This window comes from Cydia amplana, chromosome 2 (genome assembly GCF_948474715.1).
Source record: "Cydia amplana chromosome 2, ilCydAmpl1.1, whole genome shotgun sequence".
Lineage (NCBI taxonomy): Eukaryota > Metazoa > Arthropoda > Insecta > Lepidoptera > Tortricidae > Cydia > Cydia amplana.
In genome coordinates this window covers 15,642,340-15,666,910 of record NC_086070.1, presented here as the reverse complement: position 1 = coordinate 15,666,910, position 24,571 = coordinate 15,642,340, and the positions used below count along the sequence as shown (strand labels likewise).

At 35.9% G+C, this 24,571-nt stretch overlaps 1 protein-coding gene and 1 long non-coding RNA gene across 2 annotated transcripts in view; both read right to left on the bottom strand.

Moving 5' to 3' along the window:
• LOC134658783 (S phase cyclin A-associated protein in the endoplasmic reticulum) overlaps positions 1–24,571 on the bottom strand; it is a 68,089-nt gene that overhangs the window by 15,249 nt on the left and 28,269 nt on the right. The gene's annotated exons all lie outside the window — the stretch shown is intronic.
• On the bottom strand, positions 21,197–22,039 carry LOC134658831 (uncharacterized). Its single transcript, XR_010097743.1, has 2 exons — positions 21,514–22,039; positions 21,197–21,285 (listed from the first exon to the last, which is right to left on the bottom strand). It is a non-coding gene; the product is annotated as an uncharacterized LOC134658831 (long non-coding RNA).

Here is a 24,571-nt window from a genome sequence, read left to right as displayed (position 1 = left end):
CATACTGTAATGGCCGGCTATAAATACAGACAAAAAACAAAACAAAAACCTGGCGCCATTGGAACGTGAACAATTCAAAGATGGAATTCGAAAATGCTGGCGTCTGATTCGTCACCCAACCTTTACCACCGTATACAAGCCGATAAAACAAAGAACACTCGATTTTAAATCCACACACAGTAAGTTTGTATCACGTGTTTCGATAATTTGGTTGATCCGGAGGTCCGAGTTTCGGTGACGGGTTAAGATAAAATAATCTTAAATATTCGGTGCTTGGTAAAGGTCATTTTAGTACAACACGGACTAAATTACGGTCAGTGTTATCGGGGACTTCTGCCTTTCAGACGATGATATCGAAAGGAATTTCAACAAGAACAAAGTGTTCGATAAAATTATTCCGGATTTTCATTTCACGTCAACAATTTTCCTTCTCCTCTTGATTTAGCGGTAAGCCATATATTGTACTCAGTCTGAACAGCTGCGCCGGAAGATTTGAATCGCCGTCGTTTTGCACGCTTGTTTGTATGTAACCTCATGTCAGAACTCAGCACGCGTGCCATCCAACACATCTCCTTTGTGGGTATACCTACACTAGTATACAGGCTGTGCGAAAATGTACAATTTATAGATAATGTAGTAGGAACTCTTGTTCGTATATTTAAGTTTGATTTAATTCAACAAGTCGAATAAACCAGCTAGCATAACTGCCTTTTTCTACACTTTGTGTAGACAATAAGTAAGACAAAGAAGAGAAGTTAAATTGTATAAGTAGCTACGTATTTCATGTTCTGAGGTAAATATTAGTTAACTGATAATAAAAACGAATTAACCGATAATGCACAAACTAACAAAGCAGTATTCGCAAAAAAAAACAGGAGACACAAGCAATAAATAAATAGAACCTTAAAACATCGTGTTAACTTTAAAAAATCTACTTGCCACCCTGTATTTAGGCTCCAATGCTGCTGAGTCAGTTGAAGAGTCCCATATCTTGTTAGTTAGCATTAACATGTGACCTTATGCTGTAGAATGTCATAATGATTCACGAGAGCCAATCACGCCGCGGTCTAAATTCAAACGCGCTAATGGAACGCGAGCTTACGAGCGGCGCCCGCGCATCTATTTTGTTTAGGGTTGCCAATGCCACTGTTAAGATAATGGTAAATTGAATATTTTTACTCATGATCAGTCTGATATACACCTCTACAAAGATGCTGACTGCCAAATATATTAACGAACAGGGCTAAACATGTATCATAACAGAATGAGAAATATTTAATAATTATAAAAGGGTTTCGAGTTTCAAGGCTTTGTAGATATAATAACAAGCTTCCCACAAACTGATAGGCAAGTTTAAGGACTGGTTTTCATACACATTAAGACCCTCTAGTATATTTTTGACTCCATATAAGGAATATATATTTTTACGACTTGTTTTGAGTTCCCACAAAAAATATAGAATCAATAAAAGTATAAGTAGTTTCATTATGAGAATAATGGTAATGATTTTTATTTAATTGGTGTATAAATGCAGCCACCAACAAGTAAAAATTATTTAAAATTTTATAACATTGAAGAAAGCACACATCACATGGCAACACTGTGACGCGAGCACTCAAGTTGCATTTAAAATGTTCCCCTTAATTTCAGTTAGATAAACGAGCGCATGCGCTTTTCGGCGCCTTTCAACGTGAAATATGCTTTCCCATTAACGACATTGTGTCGTGTTTGATACTCTTTGAAGACTAAAACGCCCAAATTAACATGATCCTTCTACGTACTCGATCACTACAGGAACGAGAATAATTACATTCCTAATTCTCAGCGCGAGGAGACCACGCTATATTGGTTAAACGGTAAAATTGTTGTGGCATCTTAAAAGTAAGGTATGTTAATTTCGTCGTGAGTGAAATAATTTTAATTTCAGTGAGCTCTGATTTAACATTTCCTTTTTCAATTTCGTATTTGAGTGTTGTTTTATTGTATGCACTTTGGGTATTTATTTTTGTGATACTCAAATTCTATAAATGTTTGATATATCGTCAAGGCTATTACATATACTCTCTCTAACTTACTTGTGGTTTCTTTTAAGTAATAATTAATACATTATTAAATTTATAATTATAGGACATATTTTTTGCCCGCATATTTTGTTCAGACGGTACTTATGTCAACATTAAATTTATTGTAGTGATTTTCAACCTTATATAGTTTTCTGAGAATTGTCTAGGTCCAAATTTTACTTTTCTGACAGAATTAGTACATTATTGGGTTATCTATCTATATTGAACATACACATTATATTCAATTAAGACTGAACACTAAGGAACTACTGTAGTCTGTATTTTTTTACTTTATAGTACTACCTACACGATACATTTTCTATTCAAGATACAGATGAGCGCTTACTTTCAACAGACAGTATGAACTTCATAAACATAAACAGACTACATATAACTATAGTGACCTTCCCGTTTTCAGCAGCTAGATTGCTACATAAAATTATTAGTTATCAATTTGGATTGCATGCATTATTTCAACGTTAGAAATAATGCAATTTTTAAAAGCGCGAAAGCTAAGAAACAATTGTTAATATTATTTTAAGACAGGATACAATAATGATATGTATTAACTAGTATAAAATTTTACCGTCGCACACGCTAGAACTGTCAAATTCTAATATCCATATGCATCAATTCAATATGTGAGCGAAGGCAACAAGTGTTTAATCCATAAACTAAACGGCATAAACGACCATAAAATCATCCACGCGTCAAAAATACTTTTCTAAAAGGACGAAAAAACCATAGTTATCATCTAACATACGCCCTTACGTAGTTGAAATACATCAGGCGAAAATCCCTAACGTTATAATACATTGAGACATCAAATAGGTACCTATATTGCATTTTAATGTACGCAAATAAATATGCAAATGTATTTTAAACAAATTCAAGCCCTTGGATTATTTCGGGCGGGAGGGGTTGCAGTTGATTGAAAAATAGAATAAATATAATATTATTATTTAAATTGGTGTTTACTATTGTTTTTTATTCTTACAATTCCGTATTAATGTTGAAATAGATTGATGAATTCTTAAGGTAGGAATTCTTAAGCATTACTCACTAAGATAAGTCAACCACATTCGTATAGATGATTTTAGGTATGTAAGAAAGTACACATATCTTCAAGTTCAAGACACATAGCTTGAGTAATAACTTTGCGTCAACGCTTCGCCTAAAAAAAACTTAAAATACATTTAGAGTGAGTACAGATCAAAAGCGCCATATTTACATAGTGCAGAGGAGGGCGGGGTAATCCGGCTAAGTAATTCTCTCTCAGTAAGTAATTCGTTGATAAATGAAATTAAATCGCACAAACAAGTGCTGCAGTTCGCCCGCGGCTCCCCTTTCACTTACGCTCTCAGCTTGAATAGGGATGTTTTCCAAATATTATCGATAAAATGATCGCAATCTATAAATAAACGCATGTTTCTAAACGACAGGAGGTATTCAATGTACTTACGAGTATTTAAGGTTTTTTCTAGAATATTGGTAAATTACCTACAAGTATTAAAACGGGAAACAGATAGCATATAATCTTTAATAGAAAAAAACCGACAGTAGGTATATGTAATAATCTTTAATAGAAAAAACCGACTTCTCTAACTACTAGCCTGGACCCACTTAACGGCGCTTATACTTTATCTATATATATAAATGCAAGTGTCCTGACTGACTGACTGACTGATTCATCAACGCAGAGCCGAAACTACAAAAGCTAGAAAGTTGAAATTTGCACACTAGGTTGAATTTATAAAGTGTACAAGAGATAAGAAACGATTTTGAAAAATTCAACCCCTAAGGGGGTTAAAAAGGGGATGAAAGGTTGTATGGGGTGCAAGTTTTATTTTAAGCTAGGAATTTGAAACTTTGTAAAAATGTACTATATTAAAAAACAAGAAAACGAATTTCTGCGTTTTCGAAAATTCATCCCCCAAGGTGGTGAAAAAGGGGTTGAAAGTTTGTATGGAGATCAGATATTTTTGTGAGTGTTAGACTTGAAACTTTGTATATGGGGATATTATTATAAGACGGGAAAAGTAATTTCAGCGTTTTTGAAAATTCATCCCCTAACAGGGTTAAAAAGGGGTTGAAAGTTTGAATCCATTACAAATGCTTTGAAACTTCTTAGAAAGGCATAATAGCCGATTACAAAAAAAGTAATTGCAACGTTTTTGGAAATTCAACCCCTAAGGGGGTTAAAAACAGGGTGAAATTTCGTCTTATGTGCAAATTTTATTTTAAGCTAGGAACTTAAAAATTTGCAAAAAGGTATTAAACTAAGATACAAGAAAACTAATTTCAGCGTTTTTGAAAATTCATCCCCTAAAGTGGTGAAAAAGGGGTTGAAATTTTGTATGGATATCAAACATTTTTTCGAACGCGCGACTTGAATCTTTCTATTTGGGGATATTATTAGAAGACAGGAAAAGTTATTTCAGCGTTTTGTAAAATTCATCCCCTAACAGGGTTAAAAAGAGGTTGTAAGTTTGTATGGGGTTCAAATTTTATTTTAAGCTTGGAACTTGAAACTTTGTAAAAAGGAATTATTTTAAACGGGCAATAAACTAATTTCAGCGTTTTAGAAAATTCATATCTCAAAGTGGTGAAAAAGGGGTTGAAAGTTTGTATCGAGATCAAACATTTTTGTGAGTGCGGGGCTTGAATCTTTGTGCAAAGGCATATTATTAGAATACTAGAAAAGTAATTTCAGCGTTTTTAAAAAATCATCCTTTAAAAGGGTTAAAAAGGGGTTGAAAATTTGTATGGGGTTCAAATTTTATTTTAAGCTAGGAACTCGAGACTTCGTAAAAAGGTATTTTATTAAAAGACAAGAAAACTCATTTAGTGTTTTTGGAAATTCATCCCTCAAGGTGGTGAAAAAGGGTTAAAATTTTGTATGGAGATCAAACATTTTTGTGAGTGCGGGGCTTGAATCTTTGTAAAATGGTATATTATTAAAATACGAGAAAAGTAATTTCAGCGTTTATAAAAATTCATATCTTAAAGGGTCGAAAGGGGGTTGAAAGTTTGTATAGGGTTCAAATTTTATTTAAAGCTACAAACTTGAAACTTCGTAAAAATGTATTTTATCAAAAGATAAGAAAACTAATTTCAGAGATTTTGATAATTCATCCCCCGAGGTGGTGAAAAAGGGGTTGAAAATTTGTATGGAGGCCAAACATTTTTTTGAGTGCGGGACTTGAATCGTTGTATAAAGGCATATTATTAGAATACAAGAAAAATAATTTCAGCTTTTAAAAAATTCATCCCCTAAAATGGTTAAAAAGGAGTTGAAAGTTTGTATAGGGTTCAAATTTTATTTAAAGCTAGGAACTTCAAACTTCGTAAATAGGTAGTTAGGTAGTTAGGTTTTATTAAATAGAGGACATGAAAATCTTCTACGGGGGTTTAGAGGGATTATATCGAGGAAAATTTTATTCAGTTAGGGGCTTGAAACTTCGTAGGTTGTGAAAGACAAGTCTCATGCGTTGTATAATATTAATAATTAACAAATGATTAACCGTCCTACCGCAATCTCTTGCTGCATAATGTTCTAAGCTAATGTAGAATATATTACCATAACCACCAATATACAAATCCACGCGTACGAAGTCGCGGGCAACAGCTAGTTTGGTAATATGTATACATTTTATGGTAATCATAGTGGTTTGTTTAGTTTAGGTATCATAGTGGTTTTCCGGATCAAGGTCCGGGTCCGTGTCCGGAGTCCGGGGCCCAGTCCAAGTCAAAATCGAAATTCAGAATCACAAAACGTGTACTATGCGTCGTTGAAGAGTTCTGTTCTGATCATCATCAGCAGTTCCGCTTCATCAAATGCCACAGTTTGTAATGTAAATGCTTGATTTTCTGATGAAAATATATAAAATTCTATACGTATGCCTTTAAGATTTGAGGAGTTCCCTCGATTTCTCATGGATCCCATGTTCAGGACTTGAGATTGACATAAATGTGCCTAAAAACCTAACTTGCTTAACAAACATAACGAAAAGGACAAATCGCCAAATGCGAGCTATGCGTCGTTGAAGAGTTCCGTTATGATCATCATCAGCAGTTCCACTGCATCAAATGCGACAGTTTTTAATGAAAATGCTTAATTTTTTGATGAAAATACAAAAATCTCTATATGCATGCCTTTAAGATTTGAGGAGTTCCCTCGATTCCTCATGGATCCCATCATCAGAACTCGAGCTTGACAAAAATGTGGCTTAAAAACTTAACTTGCTTAACAAACATAACGAAGAGGACAAATCGTCAAACGTGTACTATGCGTCGTTGAAGAGTTCCGTTCTGATCATCATCAGCAGTTCCACTTCATCAAATGTCACTTTTTTAAATGTATATGCTTGATTTGTTGATAAAAACACAAAAATCACTATATGTATGCCTTTAAGATTTGAGGAGTTCCCTCGATTACTCATGGATCCCATCATCAGAACTGGGTTTTGACAGAAACGGGACCAATCTGTATGCATACATACAATCAAAAAAAAATTCAAAATCGGTCCAGTAATGACGGAGATATGGAGTAACAAACATAAAAAATAATAAAAAAAATAAAAAAAAATAAAAAAAATAAAAAAAATAAAAAAAATAAAAAAATAATAAAAAAAACATACAACCGAATTGATAACCTCCTCCTTTTAGATTTGGAAGTCGGTTAAAAATGGAACAAAACAAATACAGGTAGGGTGTGCACTGTGCAGCACATGCACACCCTACCTGTATTTGTTATGTTATGTACATATTTTACAAAAACTAAATTTTATCAACGATTAATTAATTTGATCATACTATGTCAAGTGTTTTTGAGTTTCGAGCGATACTAAAAGAAAAAAAGTATCAATACATCCCTCCCTATAAAGTTAGCAAAAAAGAGCATCGCAACGCGACATGTGCGCGGCAATCTGTCGATGCACTCAGCTTCCTTCTCCTTTTCACTCGGGTAAGTCAACGTAAGTTCATCTCTATCTAACCCCTCTAAAGTACCCTATTCACGGTTGTCGCGAAAGCTTAGACGTATGAATTATCACGATGTTTAGGATTGTTTTCGATTGTCCGATTCGATTATTGGATAAAAAATAAAATTATCGTATTATGTGCTTGGTATGGCTCGGATTACGAGTATGCATTAGGTGGTTGAACAGTTTGTTTAACTTTTATTACATTTATTTTTCATTTCTGGTCAAGATCGTGATTGCCGGGATCATGAACTATGACACATGTGCAATAAAATGCACAAATGATAGAAAAATTAAATGCGTCAAAATTCACATCATGTAAAATAAATTGGTGGTAAATACCTAAAGTATGTTAAGATTTTATACATAAACGGTTGAAAGATTTGATTTGCATTGATGTAGATAAAATAATATTATACTCGTAGGTTGGTATAATACATAAATATGTCGATAAAATAATCATAACATCATAATCGGCCCACAGCCAATGGGCAGTGCGGTGGCATAAAAACACAGCGGGCGGTGCGTGCGGCGGCGGCGGGGCGTCCAGTTGGGATTGCGAGTATATCTGAGACAATCAACTTTTTCTTGTACTTACCTCGATACCGTGGTTGCCTGTTGGCTTTTACGGGACAAAATAACAACATAAATTAGATCCACTCATTTAGAACAGATAGTAGGAAGACTAACGAGACTGATCTGATATGATAATTCTGTGCTTTTCGCGAAAGCCAAGAAAGTCAGTTTGAAATCCTCCGGTAAGTCTGGCACTTACCACCAAAATATAATCTTTTGGTTTTGGGTCTGCAATCAGCGACTTTAAAAGAAGTGGCAAACTTAAAATGTCCACGACTAAAGCGGTACTTAGTTCGATGGCTAGTTTGCACTGAAGAACACAATGCCGCCTCTCTTTTGTGTGCATATCCTACTAGTAATGGAAATAAAGCAGTGGGCAGTGTGTGGGCACAACAGCGCGCCGGGGAGCCCCGCGGGGCGCCTCTGTGGTGGCTTTACGAGAATGATTTAGGTACACGATGATTGTAATCTGCCGTGGAAGGCGGGATTTTAGCCATAACAATTCAATCCTCTGAGGCCCGATTTGGCTAACTTGTAAGAACGCAATCTAAAGATTAAGCGTCAATAACATATGGACATATTTGTGGAATATCTTCATTCTTTGGTCGTATTGTTAGGCTCTTTGTTATGCCATAAATATAAATTTATTAATATCTAATAACTTTCGACTAAAGAGTCAAAAAGTAGACTTTTCGTATGTATCGCAATTCAATAAATGATTTTACATGTAATGTTATAGTTTAAAATAAATGTCCTAGGGCCCAGATCTAGCACCTCCCGATATGACTAGTAGGATACAAACGTTAGAGGCAATTCAGCTTATTTTTAAAACCATTAACTACAGGATGATGTGCTCTATCCTAATATTCCTTATTTTAAATAACCGTTCTTCAGCAGTCGACTAAAAACTGGCAATCTGGTGGAAAGTGGAAACACAGTTCTATGAATGCCCAGCTAGTTACTGTTTATTAGCTGCCTTCACCATGCAACAATCAAAAATGTCTTCAAAACATGTCCTCACAAATGTTTCACCAAATTCCCTAATATAAAGGCGACATCCGTAGCTACAATTACACGGATTGCAGGAGGGGTCCCGGCGCTAAGTGCTGTGAGACCGTCCAGGTGGCGTTCACGCGGCCCTGGGTTTGATTCCCGGACCCTTGACAAATGCTTTTAAGTGAGTGCCAGAATTACACACAAGCATGAGCATTACTGTGCCATATAAAGTTGACCAACACAAAACGCAAAATCTTTTATGACGAGATCATACAGGTAACCTACAAACAAATTGCAAAACCTAAAAGCTAAAATACACACATACGTTCTACGTAGAATGCCTCAACACCACCTAAATAAATTCGACGGGTAGAAGCATGCGAAGTGTTTATTGAAACTTGATCTACGACTCAAACACAGAAAATAAAGTAGTAGACATCTATGTACCAAAATAAAATTAAAGCCGACCAAAAATAGGCATATGTATTACGAGTACGTAATTTATGTACATACATACATTACATACAATCATAGATCCTCGCACTAAAACAAATACGATAAACAGTTCAATCAACAAGTTCTCAAGGTCACAAAAGCACCCAAGAGTAAAACAATGCAAACGTACATATTTAAACTAGTTATTAAAGCTAGCCTGTTTACATATACATATTATCAGTAAATCTGTCATCTCGTCTTAAACCTAGAGTAAGTGCCGTGCGAGTAACCAGATGCGGTTCAGTCCCGGCCGTGGGAGACCCAGCACTTGTCACTTGTACCCAATTGGGGGTGAAATTATTAACATCTGATTTGGAGCTTTATATGAGTGAGTGGATATCGTAGAATTTCATAGCAAATGATCCTTCGCGTACGGGAATATACATCAGAATTCTGCTATACAATTTCAATGTTACAACGTCAAGCATAAATATATATGTATGTATATTTAACTAGCTTCCATCTGCGATTTCCTCTGCGTAGAATAACTACTTCCATATCCCTCCCTCTTCCATAGTAAATTCCTCCTCCCCTATTCACCCCCTTAAATATATAAGGGCTGACTTTCGAGATAAAAGCTATCCTATATCCTTTCCCGGGACTCAAACTATCCTCATATCAAATTTGATTTACGTCGGTTCCGCGTTTTATGCGTGAAGAGCTGAAGAGGTAACACCAACAGACAGACAGAGCTTTTATGATACATATTTATAATATTAGTACAGATAAGTATTTAAGAACAATGAATAGGTTAAAATAGACACAGAAAAATAAAGTTAAATCTACATCTTAGGACACTGACTTGCTGAACTTGCTTGCCTTGTTCCTGGTAGATATTGTGAATTCATAAACTTTAAAATTGGGGAAAGTTTGGCCTATGTTCTGTAAAATATCTGCATATCCCGTCCTGTATATGTGGTTTTATATAACTTTAAAGTACTCGTACGTATGCCGACATTTAAAAAGTAGAGCAAATCAATGAAAATAAAACACAACTGTGATTCCCAACTTAATTCTCCATTGTTCCACAATCAGGCCTATTATTGCTCTATCCTAGGCAAGACTGCACAAAAAGCGTTGCTCTACCCTTCCAATACCCATGACAGCGCCATGACGACACGTCAAGGGCCGGTAATCGAACCCTGTCCCCGGAGTATACACAGAAACCACATTTGCGGCACGCGACCATAACGGTAATTTTGCGCAGTGGAATTAAATAATTATGACATATAACTGACGTCGGGTCCACCCTTCTAATAATGGTCTTTTTTTATGTGGAGTTAGAATTATCATTTTTACTTATATTTTATCTTGTTTAAGTCGTAAGCCGGAAGTTAGCCGTAGCACAAATCCTTGAAAAACTGTATTAATACATATGAACGGCGGTGCATGTCAATTGTCCTGGATTGACCTAAGTGTTACCAGGCTTAAGGTGCCACAGGGCCAGGTCTGTTGCGAGGTGTATTAACCGTAAACCACGCATACTTGGAGGCAATGAATGGGACACTTTAAAAATAAGATTTAAATGAAGAACCCGAGACATGTAAAACCATATCACCCCGTTAGAAGTGATAACTAGAACTTACCACAAAAACGAATGGAATGGATATACGTGACGCGAATCTCAAGAACATAGGCAATTAAATTCAAAACCCAAATAAAATTACAGAAAACCAACAATTTACATTGGCTCAATTATCAGACGCGTGTCTCTATTATTGCCAAAATTAACACTAACAGCGAATCTAACTAAAAACCAATGCCTATTCAAAAACTGCCCTTAACACGTTGACATAAAACCCCCACACTATTTTAACAACCGCAAAACCATACTAAAGATTTGAAGTCATGGAAAACTCGACTTTATATTTCATACCTAGGACCCAAATCTGAATAAACATGTATATCGAAACATTGTACGAATCGCAAATTTGGCACACAGTGACATTGAATATGCAGCTCTACCCCACGCATTTAAAACTCAAATTCATAATATTAGTCACTTTTACAGAAGAACATGGGCAAAGTTCGGCCACGTGTTATTGTCATCGCTAGGGATTTCTATATTTTCTATCCAGTCCAAAAGGAACTCGCTCCGTTATGGAGAAGTCGACTTAACACCATTGAGGAAAAGACTCCAATTCTAACGGACATTAAAACTGCTATATTTCTCGCTTGGGATTTTGGCCGGGATCGAAGTCCCTACCCGAGAGGATTGCCGTCACGGCACGCGACTCGACGCGTGACAGTTTTGATGGCTAAATTGTGACGGTTTTTTTTTAATGTAATAAATTTAAATTGGTGTTGAAACTGATATGGTTTGGGTGATAGATAATTAGAAACGAATGAATGAGAAAATTGAGAATTGTAGGGCATCTGTTTTTAACACAAATTTTCTAACATTGAACTTTTACCTATTTCTGCTGGTGCTCCTATAATTTAAAATGTTCACTTGTGCTATTAATAGTAATTGACAACATTCCAGTTATTTCATTATTCATTTAATTAACCAATCTATCACGCTACGCTTTTACGATTGAAGTATCACATCACATGCGACCAAATGCGATTTATTGCGAATTAATAAATAAAGAATGAATAAAGAAAATCATATTCAGAATTTAAACCTGTATTTCCTAGAGAAAAATAGTAGACTCTTTACATTTATCACTCTTGTAATCTATATAGTCGAGAGTGAAAGCCCTAAACGACGGCGTTGCATGAACAAGAGATTTCTTTTGGCAGGATTGGTGGCTTAGGACCCAAGTATGGATTTAAGAAGTGGAGCCACCGAGATTTTTGATGTACATTTTTAGGGGGGGGGTTGTATAAATAGGGGATGCCGAATTCATTTATGATATCATAATGACACCATTCCGAAGTAAAAACCCATAAAATATGAAAAAAATACTTTTTTTTTAAATTCCTCTTCACGCTTAAACTGCTGAACCATTTTAGTTGAAATTTGGTATAGGATACTTTTAATATCAAAAATAATCCCTTAAGGGTGTGAAAAGGGAGGTGGAAATTTGTATGGGGATTCAATAACCGCTGAACCAATTTGGATGAAATCTATGTCTACATCTTTGATTTAGTTGAAAATGATACTAAACTTGACTTAGAACCTAAACTTAAAGAATTATTAACCTCAGACGTCGCAGACGCTTAAAAACCTGGGTGGCTCCACTTCTTAAATCCATCCTTGGGTCCTAAGGACCAATCCTGCCAAAGGAAATCTCTTGTTCATGCAACGCCGTCGTTGACTTTTTTCGTCTCTGAGCACATTCGACTAATAGTACACTTCTAAAATGTAGTTTAACAAATATAATGGATTAATTCATAAAGTTATCAGCATCGGCACATAAAATCTGCGGCGTGTAATAAGTACTTTGCAATATTATAATAACAACACATGCCATAAATATATGATCAATCAGAATAAAGCTCGCAAATATGACGTCACAATCAAGGGGAGCGTCGGGCCAAATGGACCGTCGTCTATTAACGATGCACTTTTTATTACGTCTCTCCACTAGAGTGTGTTTTGATTCAATTTCACAGCCACTACCCGCATATGGCGCTGTAAGAGCAAAAACTTTTTTAAGTTGCCTGAGTGCTGGTCGCAGAATAAGATTAATAAGTAGATAGCAGGGTACAATATTACACTAATTATAATCAATCCAGTCACACATGTGACTTAGTAAGCTCTGTAATAATAAGTCTGCTTTAGGTAGGTACTATAATACATTCTAGACATCCCTAAGTGATGGAACACATCTAAGATTCGGACACAAAATATTAGAGCCAGACACATATAGGTATGATCTATGTAAAAAATTCAGCCATCACGTGTATTCAAACGCTTTTCTTAGGAGAAGGGGTAGGTACCAACAGTACTTGCCTCGTCATAGAGGTTATTAAAAAAAAATAGTGCAATATTTTTTGGGCACGAGGTTACAGGGTAGGCTCATCGTTTCTGTATTTTATAGTTTCAGATCAGACAAATACGAACGTTTCCGAAAAAATACGAAGGAAAACAATTATGCACTGTACTACATCTATAGTAATATTTTAATAAAACAAAGTTAACTATCACCATTCTCCTACAGACCTAAAATCAGCATGATCGAAGTTTGTTTCCCGTTTCACCGTCAGCAAATTTAACTTGGTGAGTTACGAATTGCATTAAGGCGGATTTAGCAAGTAATCAGCCGTAAGGCATTGTATTGTTATGTGATAAAGTTCTGCTCGTCGCATATGTTCGGTTAGGAAAGTGATAAATGCTATTGAAACATTAGAAGTAGAGTAAGTAATAAAATATAGTCAACTTGTAAAAATTAAGAGGGAGAGGCGGCTATAATCCTATAATGCACCGCCATCGCCATCGTCAGTTAAATCGTACCACATTTAGATGTCCAATTTAATAACCTAGTCTTTATTTTTAATAATAATATTAATAATGTATGTGTATTAAATAAGCTATTATTGTATAAGCATAGCAGTTTTTATTCAATTTATAAAAATACAAATTGTAATTTGTTGTATTACGTGTATTTTTTTAAATCTAAACTAAACCAACCCCACTTGAAAAAAAGGACTAAATTACATTTTAATACACTAACCCAAATAACACGTCACAGACAATGATATATTCAAAACAAACACTGTACATCTCGTAACACAACACCCACATTTATCACATGTGCCATCCCTATACAGTTAGCAGGGCTACTGCTATAGGGGCGAGCCAGAGCGATAAACGTCACCTGCCATTAAATCGAGCGCGCATCATTGACAAAACACAAATTGAATGCGAGGGCACCCCTACGCGTAGGGGTGACCCTTTTAAGCGTATTGAATAAAATAAATATTATTTAAGGAATAGTTAAGACTTGATATTAATTCTGACGCATGCTTTTGTTTATTGCGTGACGACAACAACGTGTTTTACAATTTGATATGATAATTTTACACAGACAATGTTTACGAGTTTCGTGATGAGTATCTAATAATAAGATTAAAGGCCACTTTGGTGGTTAAACTTATGTATGAGGTGTATAACGCCCGACGCACAGGACCTCCTACTGAGAGCTTTATAAAGAAAAAATAACAACAAAAACCTCCCATTGTCCTTTTGATCAGTATTAATTATTCATATTGTTGAGTACCTATTTAAGACTTGTACAATTTTAGCTTTATGTTCGTAAAATGGAGACCAAACAGATGAAACAGTCGTCACCGGCAATATACCTACAGAGGCCATAATTCCCACGTATATCACACTCGTGAAATGTTGTTGTTAGAAATTATGAATAAGAGTAAAAATAAAAAGCAGCAGTCAACAGAGGATCACACAAATGTCCAGATGCGTGGCAAACGTCGGCGCTAATAAAAAACAAATATTGACTCCGAATATCAAATAATCATCGAGCCCCCGCCATTTTAATGAATTAAAAATGTCCTCGTGATATTACTGGCGGTAATGCGAGGGCTCATTGTCAGCGACAACGCGCGGGATAAGTGTCCGTCTAAATTAATATAAGGTCAATGTGAAAAAGACTGTCATATTTTTTGTAAGATCGTCATCGTCATAAGGCAAGAACTCTCTCACAGTCTGTAAGAGACCTTCTGTAAGCGGACTTCTGTGTACAAACTCAAGAGTTAAAACCCACAAAAAAGCTTGGAGACGGTTTTACCTTATAGACGGTCATCCCCATATTCTCCTGGGCAAAAGACCTAGATTTTTTCTACTATAATATTCTCTGGTATCCATTTGATTTCACCAAATCCAGACCAATCGACTAATTTTCGTAGTACAAACTTTGAAACATTGTTGGATTCTTTCACTAATGAATATATTTTTCACTTTTGGTTTATTATGTGTTCAGACGTGTCACTTTGAGTGAAAGATGAATAATGAAACTAGAAAATGAACAAAAAAATGAACCGTCTGATCCCACCTTTAGACGCTTCCGCTGTCGCTCATCGGTCCGCTGCCAATGGAACCCGAAACAGGGGCGTATTAAAGCCAGGGTCCTTTTCATTTTAGAATTACATCGACTTTTTAATTTTGCAATCGGTGGGCGGAGCCGGACGGCGACATGCTGTCTAATTACTGAGTGAATGTCGTAGGCAAATGGGAGGTCAATTTATTAGAGGTCCAATAAATTAATTTAAGCCTGCTATAACATAAATGTTTTAGTTATTTTGTTTTAATAATATGATTTAACCTAAAATATTTATAGATTATTTAGGTTTTATAATAGGTAGGTATAATATGTTATTTTAAGAAACTCGAATTTGTTATCAAATGGCTAGTGCATTTTTTCTCATTTTTACGCCTAAATTTCTTAATTATGTACCTAATGTGTTTGCCTTTCTAATGTATTTTATTACGAACATATTAACTTTTCAGAAACTCGTTTATTAACATCTAAACTCAGAATTAATTCGATTAGGCTACCAAAATTGTATACAATATCTAAAAAAAGACTACTCAGGAGTAGACGTGTGCGCCGCGCCGGCGCGCCGCCGCCGCCGGCCTTTTTTGCCACGCCGCCGCCGCCGATAAATGATCGGCGTGAAATCGGCGTGACCTTGAATGTTGTTAATTAGCTATTCCGAGTTGGTATTTGGCTTACAATATGGATTTTTTGTATAATATATGTTACAGTTATTAATTAAATAAAACAGAATAGCCAAGTTGCATAAACTATTTGACACACCAAGTAAAGTAACTGAGTAATCCTAAGTATTCAAGAAAGATGAGGGAGCGATTATTACCTACTGCCTACTGTATTCTGATATTTAATACTTAAGAACCTACTTTTTTGTTTAGGTAATAAGACTTATATTGTGTACTACTTATAGTTTATAATTAAGTGAATAATTAATAAATAGTTAATATTGTCCTTCGCTGCCTGAAACACAGGGAATCCTAGTTCAGGCATTTGTAAATCACTTGTTTTTATAAATTCTTAGTCTTTAAGAGCAACCACTGTACTATACTTTTCTCAATAAATTATTTGTATTTGTATTTGTATTTGTAATTATGAAGTAGGATTTGTTCATGTTAATTGGGAATTCACATTGCCTCACATACGAAGGTAGAATGCTCCATCATAAAAAGACTTACAATTAACTAGGCAACGTAAACAGGGCTCATGTAGTGGAGTCAAGCAAAATCTGAGAACAGTGAGAACATTGATGTGCGAAAATTCTCGAGACCCTGACTTTCCAAAATAAAAGTCGTGTGCCAAAAATGTCGAGAAGAGAGAGACAGAGTGACAACACTGTGGATTCACTGTTAATCTGGCGAAAAGCGCAAATGCTTTCCCAGCGGAAATGTGCAAGCTGTAAATGGGTAAAACAATATTATCATGTCACTCGATGCTATTTCTTGTAACACACTGTGCTACTATTGTCGAAATAAGCCAATGAAATCATGAGAATATTGAGAGTTACCGATCGGATCGAAGGTCATTGGGATCAGGTAACCCCTTAATGCAAGCCAGTTACTAGAGAAATTTACGTTATTATAGCTATGCTATATTCATTTACAAACTCTATTTTACTCCCAGTCTATTCAAAACAATACGTAGTTCATTGACCAGCAACCTGGATTGATAAAATTACCAAGAAAAATAACAAATTAATGATTTTCCTTAAGAAACCTGAAAGTCAAGGTCACGCCGATTTCACGCCGAAAACACGCCGCCGCCGCCGATTTTTCGGCAAACGCCGCCGCCGATCATTTTTTAATCGGCGCACACGTCTACTCAGGAGTTGTATGGCGAAAGGGGAACCGCACCGGACCGTCAGTTAACTCAGTTATTGAGGGAACTTTCATGTTCTCAAATACCTAAACTGCAACCGTAGCATATTTTAGAGTGCATAATAGCATTATCGAGTGCCCTAGAACTGGAATCGAAGCTAGGATATAATTTGATTTGAAGTGGGGCTTCAATGCGGTTCTGTGGCTCTCAAGTCAAAGTGGCTCGTAATATTCCCGGGCCCTGGAAGTTATAACAAAACTATAACTATATAATGTGCATATTTCTACATTTTCTCATTTCCCGAGGTTATTTAGATGTATCTTTAAATTCTTCACGGATAGAATATATGTTTGTCTACGTCGAAATCCTTAAGTCCCAATTAATGTGCCACATTAAGTGCATAAAATACTTTCTCTACTCAAGTTTCGAGGGATAATTTTGCAAAAATAGAGAAATAACTCTTGACATAGCGTGGCATCCGGATAAATTTTATTTATAAGGCTAAATCAATATTCAGTTATGTAACGCGCATACTCACGGGTCTATCATAAACACTTTTCGCAAATAAGGAAAATTGCATACCTATTTAATTATCTAAATACCTTTGTTTCAGTCAGCAAAATGCCACAAGCTCAATACTCTTCACAGCAAGTCTTCGTGAAATAGACATCAAAGATATGTTAACTTTTATGCACTTTATTCCATTGTGATAAGGCCAAAAATGTATAGGTACATTTGACATCGACTGTACGCCACCATTCGTACTTTCAGTGTAAGAGCCCTACACGGGATAGCTAGTGTTTAATTCCGTTTGAAGAGGAGTTGATTGTGGAACGATGGTCCTCGAGGTGGAGTGTCTTTGATTGCTAATGGATGAGAGATCGCCTGTACGGATTTGATGGGTTTATAGAAAATCAAAAGTCACAGGCTATAAGAACATAAGCATACGTAACATGTTTCCCAGTGCTATTATTTTACAAAACGATTCTCATCATACAGTATACTTTTATCAATTCCGTTTTCTTTTTAAATTTTTATTCAAACATTTAGAACTATGATGGACAAAGGATAATTAAGTTTTTAAAGAACTCTATTGAAAATCAGAACAGATTAGAATACGACTACTTACTAAATGAAACTATACAAGATGACTATTCTAACATTTTTAACATACTAACCTACTTTCCATGATTAGATAGACATATTGTCCTTGAATTTAAGAATTAATGAAATTAAACCAGAAAAAAACTAAAAGGAAAAACATTTTTCCTCAAGTTAATACAATCTTGATTCAGTAAATTGTAAGATGCCTCATTAAAAATAGCGTATACGCGCGGCTATAAATGTGCGGTGTCCAATCACTCTTTTAGGCGAGTAGATTCAACGAAAGTGCATGCTTTCTACCCAATTGTTCTATCACAACACACTCGATGTCAGAACATGTGCGAGCGACACTCTATTGTGTCCATATGGGACGCGTTCAGCCCCTTTCTCTGTCAGAGATTAGGCACATTACAGAATGTCTCGCGCGAAATAGCAAGTTAGTTTTAGGTAAAATAAACCTTCATTTATAAGTATAAAAAAAACTATAAATTGTAGCCCCTTCTTAGTTGTATAAATAAATTTACGTTATAAAAAGTTTAAGGTATTAGAAAAACAAAAAATGGTAATTATGTTAAGATGGCGTGCGCACGAGAAGCAATCAATTAACTAACTTAAGGTCGTAAACATAACTGTCATTAATAGAAGTAGCTTTTAATTTGTCTTTATTGTTCCTGTTAGAATACCCATAATTTTGACACAAACCAAAACTATATAAATTTAAAAACTAAAGTTTTTGCGAAACTAATTTTCGCCGATAGGGGTCAAATTTTGTATTTATAGTCTGTCTGTGAAACCACTAATAAGTACGTTTTTAAAGCCTGACCAGGAATATATGATCACGCGCCATGTTGCACAATTTTACTGGAACTAATTTTTTCATACTATACTGAACTGTCACCCTACATGAGAATAACAGCTCCCTCTTGACTATATTACTGGTCAGGCTTTACATTGATAATTGGTTCCCCTAAAATTTCGAGTCTATTGCTATTAATCTATGACCGAGTGAATTGGGGCCATGTGACATCGATAGCGGGTAGATTACAAGTGATTATCGATTTAATCGCATAGCGTTAGTTTGATTAAAATAAACGAGAGATCGCAGACGAGAATTAGAGAGATTTATCACTGTCTCATCCGAAGGGTTGATTTAATAGAACGTTACGGTCGAATAAATTATGATATACATGACATTCGTGAGATTTTAATGTATTACAGATTTGGCGTGTTATGTTAATTGTTACATTACAAGCATCCAAGTTAGTATAGTACAATTACTATGCACAACGCAAATAATACACCCTAAAAAAACAGTCTGTAACTGAAAAGGATGATTGCTAGAAATTGTACCTAATAGAAAAACACGGGTTTTTGAAGACATGTAAATAGAAAATACAGTCACGCGACGCACATGAGGCACATGCAAGTCAATTACGATATTGCTCGCGCTGGATATTGAAAATAACATAAAACAGTATAGTTTCACTTTCAATAAACTTAACTTTGAGTGACAAAAACAAGCAGAAAATCATTCAGAGCTCATTTTGCATTTATAGTTTACCGAAAACGTCCCACTGCTGGGCACAGGCCTCCTCTGACGCGCGAGGACAGTAAAGTTTATGAATGTTTTTCAATGTATAAACGTAAGGCGGTAAACAGCGGCTCGCAAACCACATGTGATTTTTCGAAAGGATAATTACGGCTCTTCGTGACACTCAGAAGATACAGTCGAGTGTTCTAAGACCACCGAAAACAGCGTAAGCGGCACTTTGATATTGCAAAAACAGGGGATTATTATCGCCATTGGATTTCTTCACATTTTTTTTCCAATGCCTAACGTTAGGAACTGATCAGTAATTAGACTAATTAGGTTATGACTGGTTTACCTATATTAATTCCGAAAGTTTACTGCTATATCTATTAGGCCTAATAATGTACTGGGTTAGTAAATCTGTAGGGCTCGCGACCTCCCGAGGGGAAGCCCCTGAGCCTGCTCTTGCAGAATGCACTGCAGGGGCAGTTTTGTTTAGTATTTTTAATTAATCATGATGTGCTCGGTGTTGGTTTCCCATTGTTCTAGTGCCAACACCTGTTAGTGTTAGGGGTGATTCTATGAACAATAGAAATTATCGTGAAAAGCTGGTGCTTATTTGGTTGACTTAAAATGTCATGTTTTGACAACATATTAAACGGATCAGTTAGTTGATTTGATAGGGTGAATTAGACAGGCCCCTTAAAAATGGCACATAGTAAACATTTACTTATTTTATCTACATCTTCACAAATATCATAAACCCTCTATGATGCGTTCAAAAACCGCAAATTACGGCTAGCATAAACTGTTTGGTTTCAACAAAATCAACAAATTAGGATTGTTCATTTTTTTTAGACCCCCATTTTTATTTTATTTTCTGAAAATATAGGTTAATTTAAGATACCAATTTGAATGATTTAGTAATTCGTGGCTCGGTTGAATATTTATAATTTATTGAAAATATGAGATACGACTTCTCGTAAATTACATGTCGTGGCTGATTGGATAAAGCACAAGCAACAACAAGCATTAAAAAATAGTTGTCATTGTCAATTGATTGTAATTGTCAACTGTCGACAATGTCAGTGTCACGCGTTTTTATAAATAATGTCGTCTCGAATACTCGTTTCATTTGAATCCCTGAATCAATAATTTCAAAATACGCTAAATTTGTGAAAGCTGATTCCAGAAATCTGCCTAAGTTATATAATATAACTTACGTTTTATTGAAATATATGTATCCATTATAGCATCCAACTCCAACCATAAGTTGGCTGAAATCAGGGGAACAAAAATAGAAAATGTAAGTTACATCATATATTTTTTCACTGATTCTATTTTTAAGGAGATTGGATTCTTAAAATTGTTACAAGCGTCCATTGCTAAGGTCGCTTAACACCCAGTGGATACTTTCTACCGGCTTGTCACCATTGTTTGGATATTGGATTAGGTACATGCTAATTTAGCTAATTATATTCTATTATTTCAGGTCATCGTGTGATTCCTATTTAGATACGGCTGTGTGATATGTAATGTACAAAGGAGATCATCGATTTGTTAAGGCACTTGGGCCCAGAACAAACTTGAGCATTTTGGATGTTCGTTTCAACATTTACGTATAGTTGCTCTTTTATGGGCAACACATATTTCCTAAATTAATAAAAAAGTAGATAAACAAAAACATGTTTTATTATTCACAGATCTTTATTCACTTAAGTCTTGTCCACCATGATATCAGCAGCTTGAACTGCAACATGTACCTGGAAATTAGAAATTATATCTGTTCAAATAAGCAGTTTCAGGCTGCATTTTGAGTATGACCATGTATTCTTGTGTATTCATTCTTTCTAGTAGGCACCATCTCTGTTTAACGGTTTGCCTTTAGATACTCTGGCTACATTACCACAGAAAATAAATAGGTCCCCACGACCCTACTAACAAAGTGAGCTTTTAAATAATTGTAGTAAATAATATTAATTAATACTTACATCGACGTGATCCTCACAGCAATACTATGTTAAACTTGAAGTAGGTAGGTAGGTATTCCATGTTTACTTCACGACACCATCTTTCACGTCGTAAGTAGGTCCTCGCGGATTCGAACTATTATTTTTGTGAATCATTCCCACACGTAGGAACAAGGTTTTTGATTTATATTAAGCAATCAAATCTACAGTTTAGGTATCAGTTATAAATCAAATCGTAACAAACCAAGAGCGGTTTAACTGAAAAATTAAATTATGACAATTGATGACAATGATAACTTTGACAATTACGTGAGTGACGGATTTATTTACTATGGTTCGATAACTTTTATTATGCGATGACTTTACATTCAGCCCAGGAGAAAGGTCAAACTAAGGTCATAAGGATATTTGTTGAAATATCTTCAATCCTCAATTATTATATCGCAGCAAATGTCGGAAACTGTTTGAAAACCTCATATCTCGAAATGGTTTTCGAAATAGAACATTAAAAAAAAAATGAACAATCCTAATTATCTGTGAAACTGTTACCTATTAATAACGTTGATGTCGATTAAATAATGACATTCAAACTTCGAACATCTCTGAAAAGAAAGGAATTTAATATGAACACATTTCTAGTATCAGTCGAGATGACGTTTTATTGAGTACGAGTATGTGATCAAATGCCGCAATGGCAGTCGTGACTTATAATAGTTATAATAAAGCTTATAATACCTATGTATGTAGATAAAGCAGTGTATGTATGTAACTGTACATAATTAGGCATTATGTAGCAGTCACATACACTACTATTATAAAGCCGAGGTGTTCAAAAATCAAAACCATCTGAACACAACTTCATTAAAGTAAGAATGTGTGTAGATCATTAAGAACACCTCACATATAGCTACTTCTGATTTTAATCGTACATTGAGGCAGTTTTTCAAATGTTTTATTATATTTGTTTATATTACGACTAAAACGAGCCTCCTAAAGGCACCATTTTTTCAATGCGCCTACCACCCCAGCCTCTTACCTACAATGTCCACACGCCGCGCGCCCTCTAAGTGCGTCGCAAATTTCATTACGCTAACCGAATGACGCAAAGAACTCGTCATAATATTATTATACGCTTCTATTAGATTTTAGATGCTTTGGAGCGTTATTGAGATGACAGAAATATGTATTTACTTATTACTAAACATACATATAGTAACTAATTTTTGCAAGTTTGATATTCGGTACGATTCGAACAATGCTTATAAGAAGTCAAAGCAGTACGATACCGATCAGTCAGTGTCAAAAGTGACGCTTTTTGGTTGAAGAAATGTCACTTTTGACACAATATCGTACCGCTGTGACTTCTTGTAAGCATTGTTCGAATCGGTCCGATTAAATACATTAACAAGGCCGAATATATGTCCTCTATGTTGGAAGGTTAGATGGTTAGATTGATTGTCCTTCAAAGTAATTTCATCAATATAAGCATCTTAAGAATTCTGTCAGATATTATTTCAGGTGACTTACATATACCGATTCAAGTTTCAATTTTTTTTTACTTTTTTCCAAAGACGAAAATGCCGGTCGGTGGTTCGAAGTTCGAATAGAAGATGGTGAATTGTTGATGTGGACCTCTCATTCAAAAGTGCAATGTGCGCTCGAAACGTCAGAGGTATTTTTCAAGTGTGTTTATAAATATGCGATTAAGCTCCGTTTCAGTAAATAATAAAGACTTAGCGATGACTCGTACTGAGATGACACGACAAGATTATATGTATTAGTATCAATAAATTCTATACAATAATAATAACAGCACTTTTTAAGTGGGCCTCTAGTGTAGGGTAGGAAGGAAGCGTCACATCCAACTGTGTCAATATTTACCCGACTGCGCACGAGAGTTGGCGGAGGGAGTTGCTTTGTAGGTTGTGTTGAGATGTCAATGTGTGTAACACAGCATCTTTATATACTAGTGAAAAATTAATTTAAGGGCGCTGTACATTTAGTAGCTTAGCGAGCGAGGCGTTCAAACTAATCTTGGAACGAATTTATTGTTCAAAAAACAAAGGCAAATAAAGATCAATCACTTAGTTCGCTCCGTTTTTTCTGATGCTAATTGTACATACATAATTCAGCCCGAAAAGTGACACAAAAGCTACCTAAGTGCGTATTAGAGCTTACTTGATTGTTAATTGACACGGACAGTAGTTTGTGCCTAAGTTAGGTTTGCAATTTGCGTTAAATTGTTGCCAAAATGACGTTACGGTTTACGGTCTATAATTAATGAAATCTTCCAATAAATTCAATCGAATTCAATCTGAGACTTCAGTAACCTTGCATGAAACGGGGTTTTAAACCAGGAATTTCGCGCCAAACTGTATGAGAAACCTGTAGACCTGTACGGATATTATGGCCATAATATTTGTCTACGTGACATCGTGATAATGAAGTATCCTTCTATTTTTATCCATGCATAATACGCCTGCCAAGCATAATGTAAAGATTCCTTGCCCGTGGGCCCATGCGTAGACGATCTACGAGACCGAGTCGGGCCAGAGTTAGTCTAAGTTAGTCAGAACAGCAGGAAACACGCCAGATCCCGAAGATTGGGATATTTCTCCTGCACCACTAACCTCACAAGCATGTGAGCCCTTGCCCATGTGACAGGTGGCGAGAAGTTGTGCGTCAAGGAGTCAAGGGCCACCGACAACCAGTCCAGTAGGAGACATGCCAGCTCCATCTCCCGAGGGTCTACGAGGTATCTTGTGCACCACACTAACCTTTTTTTTTTTTTTTTTTGACGGAATGCATTTACGCACGGTGTGTGGGACTCGCCGCTCCTTGTCCCTCTCTTGGCGAGAGGGGGGGAGAAATTGGCCCTACCCACTAAACCCACTCCGGCGTTTCATCCTCTTTGCCGTTCGTGAGGGCACACTGGGATCGATATCATACCACCACGGCGCCCTCCGGCAGCCCCGGCTTATCGCCAGGGCACCCTCACAATGCAGGGGGGGGATCAGAAACGCTTGATCCCCACCCCTACGACGTGTGTGGGGCCGTGCAATGCAGGTTCGGTACCCGC